The sequence below is a fragment of the Sturnira hondurensis genome, unplaced genomic scaffold, assembly GCF_014824575.4.
Source record: "Sturnira hondurensis isolate 20B ecotype Veracruz unplaced genomic scaffold, ASM1482457v3 Scaffold0000880, whole genome shotgun sequence".
Classification (NCBI taxonomy): domain Eukaryota; kingdom Metazoa; phylum Chordata; class Mammalia; order Chiroptera; family Phyllostomidae; genus Sturnira; species Sturnira hondurensis.
In genome coordinates this window covers 6,538,008-6,552,766 of record NW_028073511.1, presented here as the reverse complement: position 1 = coordinate 6,552,766, position 14,759 = coordinate 6,538,008, and positions in this window count along the sequence as shown.

Genomic DNA, 14,759 nt, shown 5'->3' with positions numbered 1-14,759 from the left:
GTCCTTGCCTTTCATAACTTTGAATCCTTCTTTCCAACCCCTTCTTGCCTGCAAGGTTTCTTTTGAGGAATCAGCTCATAATCTTATGGGAACTCCTTTGTAGGTAACTGTCTCCTTTTCTCTTGCTGTTTTTAAGATTTTCTCCATATCTATAATCACGGGTAATTTAACTATGATGTGCCTTGGTGTTTTCTTCCTTGAGTCCAACATCTTTGGGACTCTCTGAGCTTCCTGGACTTGCATATCTAATTCCTTTGCCATATTTGGGAAGTTTTCCCTCATTATTGTTCAAATAAGTTTTCAATTTCTTGCTCTTCCTCTTCTCCTTCTGGCACCCCTATGATTCAGATGTTGGAATATTTAAAGTTGTCCCAGAGGTTCCTAAGCCTCTCCTCTTTTTTTTTTAAATTCTTGTTTCTTCATCCTGTTCTGGTTGAATGTTTATTTCTTCCTTCTGCTCCAAATCATTGATATGAGTCCTGGTTTCCTTCCCTTCATGATTGGTTCACTGTATTTTTTTCTTTACTTCAATTTTCATAGCCTTCACTTCTTCCTTTATTTTGTAACCATACTCAACCATTTCTGTGAGCATCCTGATTACCAGTGTTTTGAACTCTGCATCTGATAGGTTGGCTATCTCCTTGTTGCTTAGTTCTTCCTCTAGAGTTTTGGTCTATTCTTTCATTTGGGCCATATTTTTTGTCTTGGTGCCCCTGTTAAGCTATAAGGGGTAGCACCTTGAGTATTCACCAAGGCAGGGCAACACTTTTCTCTGTGCTGTGGTACTATATGTAGGGGAGGGGTCAAAGAGGGAGCAATACCACTTGCTAGGCTCTTGCCCTGCTTTCAGTCACTTCTCCCAATATCCACAAGTCAATCGTGCCTTTCTGGTGCTTATTTTCAGGTTGGGTGGGTTTGTGTATGTTCTAGAACCCTGTGGGTCTCTCCAATGAACTGTCCTGTGAGGTTGGAGTTTCTCCCACCACTGCAACCTACACAGATTTTTACAGCCAGAGGTTTTGAGGCTTTATTTCCCCACACTGTAACCCTGGGTAGTGCTGTCTTTCTCAGTCCTCAGTTGTTCCTCCTGGTTTACCCACATGCTAATGTGGGACTGCTTAGTCTGCCAGCTGTCACCTTGCTGTGCATCCTCTCTGCCTGCTGCGTGTCACTGCCTCTCCTGGATCAATGTTTCTTCTTTAAGTCCTTGGTTGTTGGACTTCCACACAGTTTGATTTCTGTCAGTTCTGATTGTTTTTGTTTTCAAATCGGTTGTTGTCCTTCTTTTGATTGTGTGAGGAAGTGAAGTGTGTCTATACACCTAAAAGCCATTGTTTTAAGTGCATTTAAAAAAGATCTTCTGCATTTAAAAAAATTGCTAAATATAAAAGATCCCAAGTTAATCTCCAAGGCTGACATTTGCACAATATTTTTTAGCCATTATTTGTGACACTATTTACAATTTAAAATATTTTTAAACATTTACACTTGTCACTTTTTTCTTTTGGGGTATGCTGGTGCTACAACTTAATAGAAATTAGTAATAGTGCTACTATGTAATATACCACATTGGAAAATGTGATGTGTTTGATTACACTGTGAATTTGCTTTATATGACTCATCCCAGGGTAATGATGAAAGCCCTTGTGGTGGCATGAATATTTGAGGTGAATTTGGGTAAACACAGAAGGAAAGCCTGTCATCAAAGAATTGATCCAATCATCTGATTGGATCAGCTTTGGACTAGTAAGGCCCAAATTTGTGTAAGGTTCCTCTGTGCAGCAAGATTCACTCTCAGTTCAGGCTATCTCACTCCCCTGGTCTTTACTTAGTGAAAGGAGCTAACTTCACCCCAGGTCCACCTCAGTCTTCCATAAATGCTCTTAGGCTGACCCAATGCTGTAACCTCAAAAAGCCACAGAACCACTTGTTTAAGGTACACTGGAGCCAGCCTACAAAATTGTTCAATTTCCCTCAAAACCATGTACTTCGCCTCTAGGATTTGCTTTTATTCCAAGGCATCTGACTCAGGGTTAGCCCGTTTAGACACATTTATTGGGTGGGTGGGGGAGAAGCTGAAATATATATATATATATATATATCTTGCCACATTATTTAGCCTGACCCTTCCTACCATTTCCACCTCCTGCTCATTGCTAAACCAAGGGTAAGTGAGTATTTTAAGGAAATGTACTGAGAGAGATCACCAAAGCAACCTGAATTTTCTTCAAGTTGAGCTGAGAGCCACAGGCCACAGCAACCTGATTCCTGAAATGTTCACCACTGATCTTGGCAACTTTTTTCTTTCTGGTTTGTGATTTTCAATAAGATCCCAAACAACCAAAGAAAGAAAAAAAAAAACAAGCAAAGAGAGAAAAGTCTCCAACCTTCCAAAACCAGCCATTTGTCATAGTTATTCACACAGCGACCTCAAGGGAGGTCATTGCTACTTAAGAATTGGCAACAGCACTGTGGTGAGCACCAAAAGACTTTTTTGGCCTAACAAACCAATTAGCCAATGATCATATCCACTTCCTTGCTCCTTCCTGAATTTCTTAAACATGTGTTTCTTGGAATCCACCTCTTCTGCCACACAGACCCAAGTGACAAATCATCAACCCCAAAGAACCAGTACTCCACAACAAACCACTAGCATATGTTGCAACTGCCAGAGGCAGAAGGGAGCGATAAATCAGACTACCAAATTCAGTAAAAAGACAAAAGCCCCTGCTTGTACTGCCTAATTGCAGTGATGGCACTTAACTTATTTGCAAAATGTCATGCGATTTGTTACAAGCGAGAGGAAGCATGGTGAGAGGGAGGGTGTCATCAGGGCAGGCTGACCAGCTCCCAGGGAAGCGGGAGCTTGAAGTCTCCATGGTCCACACACTGGTCTTCAGCCCAGAGGTCCAGCAGTTAGATTTATCCCACACGTACCCAGAGATAAAAGATCATTTACTTATAGACTGGTGTTTGATAACCAACAGGGGCTGATGTACAAACCAGAAGCTAGTCTAAGTGACTAAGGATGGGGCTGGCTCTCTGCTGAAGCGGGCTTGCTCTTTCCCTTTTGGTCCCTGTCTTGAATGCTCTTCTGCAGATACCTGGGAAATCATCCTAAGAACCTGAAGGCAAATCTCCAGAGAGCATTGACTCAACAAAGGCAGGAAAATGATCTTAAAGGACCTTTCAATGAGCCAAAATGTCTTTCCCTGAACAGGCCTGGACGAGCCCTACAAATTTGTATCTTTCTATAGTTTCAAGTTGCTGGCTTCTCTTGTGTTTTCATTTTTTCCTGAATCTGCTGGAGCCTAGGCATGGTGGAGTCAGTATTTGACGTCATATATGCTTCTCTCCAAAGCCCATGTCCTCAAGCCCCTTCCGGATATCCTTGGTATCTTTTGATATTCTGGGTTTTCTCCTTTCCTTTGGTTATTTACTTTGAAAAAGTAAAGGGTAGGGCTATTGTTAACCCCAGCAGAGAAGGGAGGGAGGACCAAGGAAAGAGGAGAGTCTGTGTACATCCAGAGCTAACACCACCCGGACTGGTAGCCATGGTGAGTGGTAGAGAGGACCGAGCATCCTGAGATTCAACTCGTTTTTTCAATCAAAACAACAACAAAAGTAACAAATCAACTTTTTAGGTGTTAATTTTTCTAACTTTCTTTAATTGACTTCCTACCTTAGTCACTAAAGTCTAATAAAAGTCATTGAGCCTTTTTAAGATTATTAAATATATGGGGACCATAGAAAATTATAGTTGCAGCTATTAGCTGGTATAAAAGATTGTAACAAAACTTGGAATATTTTCCCCTGCCCATTTTTCCTAATGTGAACCTGTTTCCTTATGGTTTCTGAGGCAAGGTAAATTCTTGTTCCATAAAGATTATCAGTAGCTAAGCTCTGTTTAATTAGAATTTTGTAAGCCTAGTGATTTGTAGAGCATGATAATTTATAGCCTGGGGGACTGTGGTGATCATACAATCCAACCACCTTGTTTTATAAATGAGAGATGAAGGTCGAGAGAAAAGTGACTCACTTTTCTCTTGAAGTAAAATCCATGAGTGGCAGAGTCAATATATAAACCATATCTTCTAACTCCAAATGGAACGGTCTCTTCACTAGTAGGTGTGAAGGTGACAAATGACCTAGAAAGCTGTCATGTTCTCATGCTTTTCTGTGTCTGTCAAGACCTTGAGTGCAAATATCACCAACTCAAAGGTACCAGAGACACCTTTCCCTCATCCCCATAAACCCTCTCCCTGTAGACTTATACAATGGGTGATGTTTCTGTGTTCAGAATTGAGTTAAATGAGAATGTTGAACCAGATATTTGTTCAGTCATGGATGCTCATCTGACCTGAGCAGAGCTCGAGACCCTCTGCAGAGAGAAGGGAGGGTAAAGGGGGGAAAGATTCAAGCACTCCCTGTAGATGGGGCTGCGAGAGTCAGGTTGGGTACAGGAGGGGAGATTGCCTTAGGTGAGTGGAAACTGATTTCTGAGTCTTGGCTGAGACTGGGCTAGGCTGCAAGGTCTGGGGCATCACATCTAAGAGAACTAGTGAAGAGTGAGTATATCAGAGGAGAAAAAAAGTCTAGAAAGACACCCAGAGACAATGAGGTGCTAGAAGTTGGAGCCTTGCAATGGCTGCCATGGCTGAATATGACAGGAGGTGGAGCAGGGGAGGGAATGAGGGCAATGGCTTCTCTCCAAGCCTCACTCAGCACTTCAGACGTTGCTGTCGAGGAGGCAAAGTTCCAAACACCCTTTAACTCCATGCCCAGGGAAGATCCGGGTTATAGTGGCCTGAAGCTAAAAAAACAAGGTGTTTTTTTAAATCCTCACCTGAGGATATATATTGACTTTAGAGAAAGAGAAAGGGGGAGAGAAAGGATGTGAGAGAGAAACATTGATTTGTTGCCTCCTGTGTGCTCCCTGATGGGTATCGAACCTGCAACCTTTCAACCAGCGCCCCAGCCAACTGAACCACCTGGCCAGGGCCTAGAACAATTAGTTTTTAAGAAACAAAAATACAAAGGTATATTACCAACAATAAATTTTGTTATAAATTATGTAACAAGTGTGAGTTTTTACTTGGAATGAGAAAAGAAATTACCACAGGTAAAAAAGGAAGCCATCAAATACCACAAACATCAAAAAATTAAAAAATACTTATATTTTTATCAATTAATTTTCTGAAACACCTTTATACTATTGGGATTTTTCCTATATTTTTGCTTTTATATTCTTTTTGATGCATCTTTATATGCATTTGATGCATTTTTTAGATAAAGATGTTTAAGCATTATTTTCTACATAGAGGGAGGAAACGCAATTCAGTATGTTTTTGATATTTTGTGGTATGTTTTTGTTATTTGGGGGCAATAGTTCTATTTAGGCACTGGTCAGATGCCCTCATTTCCACTTATAATTTTAGATACTAATGATAGAGAGAAGTTCCCACAGCACAGCTTCTGGCTCCACACATTTGTATCTTGCGTCTCCTCCACCACTCTCACGCCATCAGTGCCTCAGGACACAGTCCGAGTGAGAGATGATGTTGACGCTGCATCTTCACGCCATGATGTGGGGCGAGTCTCCCCAGGGGGAGGCTGGAATATCCCTACCATTCCTACACCAGAAGGGTTTGCCGTAACCTGACCACACATGGGAATGAGGACAAGCCACACTATGGCACCCCGGGAAAGCTGAAGGCCATCGCCCTTTATCCAGTTCCCCCACACGCCCATAGCCCCTCTAACGTCACCTGACAGGAAGCGAGGTGTTGGAGGCAAGGTGGGGGACAAAAGACCTGTGTCCTAACCGACTGCATCGAAATAGCCTACTTTTGCAAATTTTACAAAGACGCCTGAACACTAGGGCCTGTCCCATGCAAGTGAGAGAGATGGGAGAGGGAGAGTCTGCAACTTAAGCCTCATCGACTTCGTAGTAAATCCAGCTCCTGAATCTGGAAAGGCCAGACCTGTTGATAAAGCTCACTCTCCCCAATAGGCTGGCTCACCTGGTATGGGGCTGAGGAGCTGATCTTCTGAAGTCTGTGGCCAGGGAATAGTGGGGATGTCCCAGATTACCCCTAAAATAAATCCATATGTGGCTGGATTTGTCTGATGAGTGGAGATAAGTGTAAGGAGTGGAGACCAGAGAACATCTATATTCATGGGTTGATTAGCACTGTGGAGGAAGGAAAGTGAGGAACAGCTTGGTGGGTAGTGTGGGAAGCAAGAGGGGAGAAGGATGACACAGAGTCACACACACATACAGCACCAGCCAGTTCCAAACACGTGTCTGGGCACTGTGCAGGCAGGTGCTGCGGTGTGAAACTGGAAAAGAGGGTGTCTAAGGGACTTGCTAAGTCACAGGGCACTCATGACTCATGTCAAGACCCAGATGACTACAGTGTGTGACAAAGAGCAGGGCAGTGGCCCTTTCACATCCGAACAGCACACAACATGGCTTGCCACCTTGACTGCCAATCACTCTCAGAGGATATGAACCTGAATGTGGACGACAGCATTCCTGCAGGGGTGCAGGGATGCAAGGGTGCTGGGGTGGCGGTGGGGGAGATGCCACATGGTGATCACCACAGACACACCTGACACATCCTCCCGGGGCTCCTAAAATGACTGGATAGGACTGAATCTGTGTGAGCAGGTGGGGACAAAACACAGTGAGTACTGTGTTGCTGCCATTGAGTCCTGGGGAGATTCGAGTTCCTTTCCTGGACATTAGCATCTCAGCCTGGATTTTAAAACCTCATCTAAGAAATATTATTGATCTGATTTTGACAGTAGAGGAAGGATAGGGAGACCCTCCCCAGACCCTGGAGGTGAGAGGGCCAGATTAGAGTATGAATGTCCTTATTTATGTATTCCTTTCCTCATGGATTATTTATTGAGCTTCTACTGTGTGCCAGTCACCACTGTGGGATAAAATGGAGTTCTACCTGGTTGGCTGCTGAGGGGACTGGCAGTCACTGAGTGAGTAATAACTCACAGGAGCTGGTGTGCGTCGAAGGGCTAGGAGCCGGCACCACCTCAAGGTCAAGGTTCTGGACTCTGCAGCCAAACTGACCAGTTTTAAACCCACAGCCCCCCTTTACCAGCTGTGAGAACGTGTGCACGCTGCTTAATCTCCCTGAGTGTTGTGGTTCCCACTTGTAGAATGGGAATCCTTCCAATACTTGCCTCCAGGACAAATGTGAGGACTGAGATTGAGAATCCACTGAAGGGTTGAGCCCCATTCCTAGTACACAGGAAAGGTGTGGTGAGTGTGAGCTGTTCGTAGCCTGTTCCTATTATTATTCTCTCATTGTCCCCACCTGGGAGTTGAACCGAAGCACAGAGCCCCGAGGCAGACCAGCGCACACACGACCGCAGAACAGAAAGCACGGCCTCCCGTGGGCAGCAGCAGGAGACCCCCCTGCACCTTGGTTACATCAGAGCATGCTGGCAGCAACTTCAGGGACCTGGTGGCCTGTTCCTGTATGGTAGACAAGGCACAGACAAAAGCCATGAGGGACACGAGAACTGTACACGGGAGCACTCAGATGACACTTTCCAGGGACTCGCAGGAAAACTGGAGCAGGGGGCATCTGAAGAAAGGCTGATGAGTGGAGAACAGTGTCCACAGTCCCAGGTGGGGCCAAACTAGAAGCTTTGCTGAATTCTGTTCCTCCCCCTACGCAGGAGGTTGGGGAACTGTGCATTGCAACACAACGGCCCTCCTCTTCTTAGGCCTGAGGAGAGGGGGTGCACTGACTGGGTCCTGAAGGGTGCATAGCAGTTTTCTGAGTAGGACACCCATTTGGGAAACCAACACAGTCCTGCATGTGAGGAGGGAAGACGTGATGGGCAACACAGTTGGGAAGTGACATTGGAGCCACGTTGTGAAAAGCCTCCTCCTGCCACACTCGACTCCATCTTGCAGTCTGGGGGGGCACATGGGAGGTTTATAAGCCAGCAGTAGAAAGCAGATAGAATAATCAGGTGTGCCTTTTATTGAAGGTTTCCTATGGCAGTGTGGAGCGGAGATGGTGTAGGTGGGGAATGGGGTGTGGGCAGTGACCAGAAAATGTCTAAGTTACCTCCACTCAGGTACCGAGGGCTGCCCCATGGGCACACCAGGACGTGCTTCCTCCTCGAACCGCACACTGCCCAGTCTCCTTTCTTTCCCTTGGCTTGGGCACACTGACAGCTTTTCACAGCGAGACTCCTACAAGGAGCTTCTGGTCCCTCTGACTGTTCCCCCTAAGGAGACGTAAGACACCAGATGGGTGTCCAGAACAAGGCCACTCTTAAAACATCTGTGCTCTAGATAATAAAGGAGCATTTGAATGAAATAAGATAAAAGAGCAGTATGTTTTGAGGCCATCTCTCTCATATCTGAGATGTCAGAGTAAGTGAGATATGAGCACCTAGGGCCCACGTAATGTTCTTATGCATAAAATGACCTGAGACACTAAGAAATGATCTGAGAACATTCGGAATGTTCCTTTATGCCAAGGCTGATTCTCTTTATCAAAATGATTTATCTCTTCAGAGGGAAACAAGAAGAAACTATGACCTGAAGCTCTTCATCTCCTCTTTTTTTTTTATGTGGATGCGAGTGTCAGAGGCTGTGAGAGGGGTGGAGGCGAGGGGGGGGCAGGGATGCCTTTTGTTGGAAGCACAGAGCCCGGAGCTCCTCATCCTGCCAGCAGCCATCCCACCTCAGCCCTCCTGCCTTCTCACCTCCCCAGACCATGCTTCTTCTTGCTTCTCTGCTTTGCCTTATGCCCTCAGCCACATCCAAAATATCCTCCTTCCTCATCTCCTTCATTCCTTCCATCCCTCCAGGTCTGGAGGACTCTTCATTGTCCATTGATCTCCTCTTATAAGCCAGTCTCCTCCACCCTCCACGGTGCTTCATATCATAACAGGGCCCCTGGGAGGAGTCTGTCCCATCTCTTCTTGATGAGTTAGCCGAAGCTCAGCCAGCAGAGCATCTTCTCCAAAGCCAAGAGCAAGCTCTGGACACTAGGCAGTGGGATGCACCCCGTGCAGCACTGTTACCCGCAGGTTACCTCCTACACAGTGTGTAGTGGCTCCTTGTCTGACCCTAAGTGCCTATGCCATTTTCTTTTTGTTTGGTGTGTGTTGTGCTTTGCTCCTTAACTGAGATCATTTAAGACGGGGTCCAATTTTTTGTGTCATTACTTCCCATAACACCTGTTGCCATGTGAAACCCAAATACTTGGGGAGAGAGACAAGGCAGGCCTTATCTGGCTCTTATGCTCTTGTCTCATTTTTTGGTCCATAAATTCAGCATCAGCAGGGCTCCTGGATACGGAAACACACCCTCTGGGTGATTCTGAGTACACCAAAGTTGAGAACCACTGTCCTAAGGGCTTTTCATGTATAAATAAACTCACTGAGTTCCCATTCCAACACTCTGAGGTTAATACCTCCACTTTGGAGCTGGGGGTGCAAAGAGATTAGGCAACTTGCTCAAAGTCATATAGCCGATAAGTGTAGAGCTACCAATCTCTCAGTGAAGACGAGGACTTGACTTCGGGGACTTTGGAAAGCTCACATTGGCATCTGCCTTACTCCTGGAAAAAAATGTCTAGAGACAAGAGGATGGTGGGCACAGAACAGAGCCACCCAGGGACTTTGTGGGGCTAGGAACATACCAGCTTTCCTGGAGGTCATGTGGACCTGGGAACTGTCACTGGCCCCAAGGCAGTGAAGAACAATTTGACTACGTGTGTCTGAAAATGGTGCTGTAGGAAAAACAACGTGCTTTTAAAATCCTCCTCTGCCAAGTCCTGATGGCTCCGTAGGAGCCCAACATAGTAATTTCCCGGCCCGCACTTACAGAAGTCCAGTGGTAAGGAGCTCGGTAGATGCTGTCACAGCCCCTGGCTATGGAAGGATGGCGTTGGTCTTGGACCAAGGGATCGTTTTGTGGAAAGGGATATGGCTGAGGGGGCGGAAAGAGCATCCAGGAAACACCCCCACAAGGTTCTCAGGCCCCCTGGGACTCTCCATCTGGGGTCCTGGGACAGAGCTGCGGATGGCCACTGGGAAAGGGCAGTGCATTCCTGTGGCTGACACCGTGCAATTTTTTTTCAAAGTGCGCCTAAAGATTTTACTAGGGTTGAGGTTTGGGGTAGGAGAAAAAAAAGACAGGGAGAGACATAGACAAAACAGACACAAAGACAGAATAAAGGATGTGAAACTGACTGCAGTGAATTCAGCAGACCTTTGATCTTTCTTCTGTGCTGGTCCCATCTTCTGGTCTCCAGGGATAGGGGTCAGGAGGCCCCACACCCACACTGTGCTGGGGGCTTTTCATTCATTACTGAGCTTCATTCTCACTACTATGTGCCAGACAGATATCATTGCATCCCCTTCACAGAACATAGAAGAGATAACGCTTGATTTCAAACTTTCTTCTGTTTATTACCAACCCAACTATTTTATCTCAAAGAGTCTTGATTCTTTGCCTACAAAATGAGTCCCCAGATAACAAGTATTGGTACTTAAAAATAAATTATGAAATGCCTCTTCTATTCTTCCTTTCATCCCAATAAGTCATTCCTCCACTTTCTTCTCAATTCTCATCTCATCGACCATGAACCTATCAAGTTGGTTCAAGTAAGAATACTCATTTATCGGTAGGGGCAGAAATGGCATTGTTTTTTAGGGTACAAGTGCAGGTTGTCTGACCCCATCAGAACCCCACCAATAGCGATCACCTTTATCTGAAGCATAAAGTCTCATATTTGTACATCGAAGGAATATTCATTCATTTCAAACTTTTCAAAATAAACCCTTAAATTCAAAATGGCGGGTTGGGCCTACTTTGCCTCTCCTCCCTCCCAAGTCCCATGGAAGCAACAACAGTGTATAAATGGAAAAGAGTAAATCCCGCCAGCAAACACAAAAGGCTCCCAGCAGCAGCCCAGAACGTTTCACAAACATCTAGAACACAAAGATGGGATCTCACTGACGAATAAAGCTGAGCTAAAATATCTACACCCCAAAACACACACAGGAAGAGAACTAGCTGGAGGTGGAGGCGCCCCTCCCGCAGAGAGCCCTGGAAAGAGTCCCAAATCAGAGCCTCAGCGACAAAGAACAGGGGCGGGCCGTGGGGTCATTAACTAAGGGCCTTTCTGAATTCCACAGCCACCAGCTCTGCTCCACAGACAGCAACTGGCTGCATTGGCATTTGCCTGTGTGAAAGAGAGGAAACTCCTTTGGGTCTTGCTTTCTGGAACATTTCCCCAGGTCTCCTGCTAACCGATATGCAGATTTGATACTACCTGGTTCTGCAGTATATAATATTTTCATAATCACAGTATTGTACCTCCTGTATATTACTATTCAGTTATTCAAAATAACCTACAGACAAAACTTGGAAGATCTAAAATATACATCTTATAAACCTTGGAAAGGCTTATAAGCTCAGAGAAGGGAGGAGGGGAAGGGCAGGTGTGCTCTCTTGGGTTAGTCTTCTACTCCCCCAGGAACAAGGTGAAGGGCGAGCCTGCCCTGGGTCAGGACCGTTCCCCAGAGGCACCAGGAGTCAGAGGGACAGACAGTCTCACCTCTGTGGTGCTTCTCTTCTAGTCTCAAGTAAGTACATACCACCTAAAAGTTGGTGCATCACAAAACAAAGGTGTAAATCTATTATTTAGAACTACAAAAGTAGCCACAAAATTATTGAAGATACTAATATTATGTACAAAACTCCACAGAAGAAGGGAAACAGCAGAAAGGTACAAAAATCTCTGTCATAGCAGGAGGAGAGTAGATGGAGTTTAACTTGGACAAATTCAAAAAACAGATATACATGGAATTACCTCCGCCGGTGGGAGAGACTTGCTATCCAATAGCCCTTGACACGTCTTAGGGAAGGGGAATATTTTTGCTTATCTGCATATAAATAAATACATAAATTAATACTATAAATCAATAAAATGATAAAAAGTAGCATTACAAACCCTGGGAGAAATGTAAGATACATATTCTCATTCCCATTTTATATGTGAAGATATGGAAGTCAGCCCTCAGTCACAGACCTGTGCATAGGAATCAGGTCTCCCAACCACTGTCTCCAAACTCCCCCACCTCCCCACGCCTTCTCTTTTCACAGACGGAAGGACTAGGGCTGGATTCCTTGATTCATTGCGGTGGACTCTGGGCAGCTGACTATTTGCTTCTGAACATAGGGACACCCACCGGCACCCGAGGGCTGTGGGGAAAGTGCATGCTGACCGCTTGACACAACCGGCCACAGAAATGTCAGCTTCCTTGTTTTGCATTTCTTTTTTAACCCATCCAACATTTGGAACGATAACACCGTGGTCAGTCATGTTTTCTTCTTACCATTTTCTTGGTTTTATCACTAGTTCTAACTAAATGAGTCTGGCAATTGGTTCCAATGCACAGCCTTGGCTATCTATATCAGAGGGCTTGTCATGGCTTAGGGAGGTAGAGAATGTCAAGTTTGAAACATTTGGCAGAGGGATGTGATTCCACTGACACGTCCAACCAGGGCACCAAGTAGGTGAGTTTGTGGGCACGTGATGGGAGAGGCTACTAAGAACGCTTTTACCCTATCCCCACCCCCAAATATCTTTTTCTCACTAACCAGCTGAGAGAACAATCTCTGGGGATTGGGACTAAGACCACTAGGGAGGTGCCTGGGAACAGATGGAGAAGAAAGAGCAAAAGAGGCAGATACATGTTGAAGGGTGAGGCACTGAGGACAATTCCACAAGCTCCCAGTTTCTTCTGCCTCCTGTAACCAGGGAGAGGCAACACTTCCTCACAAAGGACTCTGGGTAAATAGCACAGAAGAGCTCGCAGGATCAAGTACCAGCTACGTGCTAGGTAGGCACTAGGCTGACGTGTTTACCTGCATCAGCTCACTTAATTCTCACACCAACCCTATGAGGATGTCACTGTCACTATTTCAATTTTGCAGATGGAGTAACTGAGGCACAGAGAAGCAAAGTGTCACACCCAAGTTACACAGCTGTGTGACAGAACCAGGAACCCAGGAAGCTTGACTTCAATGTCATGTTCTGTACCGTCACACGGGAACACAGTCCCTGCCCCATAACACACACACACACACACACACATACACACACACACACACACTTCTAGCTGCCAACTTCTGCCTTTTAGAGTCAGTGAAACAATGAGAACTTGTTTGCTCTGCGTAAGAGTTCTTATCTGATGCTAACATAGCAGATTTATTCTGTCACTCAAGAGCACAGAACAAGAACCGAAGGTGCATCTTGTAGGAGTCATACAGTAGCTCAATCCAAGCAAGATGATGAAAAAAAGGGGGCTGCTTTCCCTGGCTGGTGTGGCTCAGTAGGCTGAGTGCCGGCCTGTGAACCAAAGGGTTGCCAGTTCGATTCCCAGTCAGAGCACATGCCTGTGTTGCAGGTCAGGTGCCCAGTAGGGGAACCACAAGAGGCAACTACGCATTGAAGTTTCTCTCTTTCTCCCTCCCTTCCCTTCTCTAAAAATAAATAAAAATCTTAAAAAAAAAAAAAAAGAAAGAAAAGGGCTGCTCCAGCAGGTAATGAGCTCCCTGTCAGTGCACGTGTTACAGCTTGAGCAGTCCCAGGCCAGAACAGTCTCTGTCCTGGAGATAAGGTTGGAAAAAACAGAAATCAGAGCCTCTCCCAGCCCTGGCAGTCAATTCCAACACACTTCTCCAGGTCTGCCATTGAAAATTGGGTGCTGAACCAGCAGGAGGTGCGTGATGACTAAGGCCCGACCCAGCCTCTCAAGAGTTTACTATGTGATTCTCGGACCACCTAATATCATCTTCACAGAGTTTCTGGGAGGAATTTAATAAAGAACAGTGAGGGTTCATCCCTTTCATCTCTTAAAGGCAAATCTGTCTGACCCGCCCAATCACTCTTTCTGTTCCCTGTCTGCTTCCGCAGAGCACTATGAGGATTCAAACATGTTTAAGAAAAAAGTATAATACGTTCTATGTCTTTGCCTCCACAGAGGAAATGCTCTGTGTTACTGTAAATACTAATTTGCAGGTCAGTGAAGGTTGTTAAATGTCCCTGATGCTTTTTCTCACTTCCCTCCAGACTCTCGTAATTACTACTGCTCTGAACCCAGCAGGCGGAGATGCATACTTCTCTGCCCAGAAAATGACAGTAGCGTGACACTCTCTTCTCACTGCAGTGAAAGCCTGAATGTCTGCCTATCGGGCTTGTTCTGAACCCATATCAGAGCCGTTCACATCTCTGCCTGCAAATAGTCACATGGGAACTAGGCAAGTTGTTGCTCAACAGACCTTAGCTTGTGGGTCATGACCCCTGTGTCCTAAAGCTACCGCTCACCACATGACCTCAGACCAGTCACAGAACTTCCTGGGTATTTGTTTCTTCATCTGTGAAGCTGAGAACACAATACTTACCTTGACTAATAAATACCATTGCTATGAGAACTTGTGCCTGTATTCAAGCATTTCATTCTAAATATTTATGGATCATCACAGGACCTTCACTGGGGGAAGCAGGTAAATAAGTGAACAAAATGCAAAAATTTTAATGCAGATAAGTACCTTGGTGAAAAGTAAAACAGGAAAGAAGCCCTGGCTGGTGTAGCTCAGTGGATTGAGCACGGGCCTGCAAACCACACGATCGCGGTTCAATTCACAGTCAGGGTACATGCCTGGGTTGCAGGCCAGTTCCCAGCAGGGGACTCAC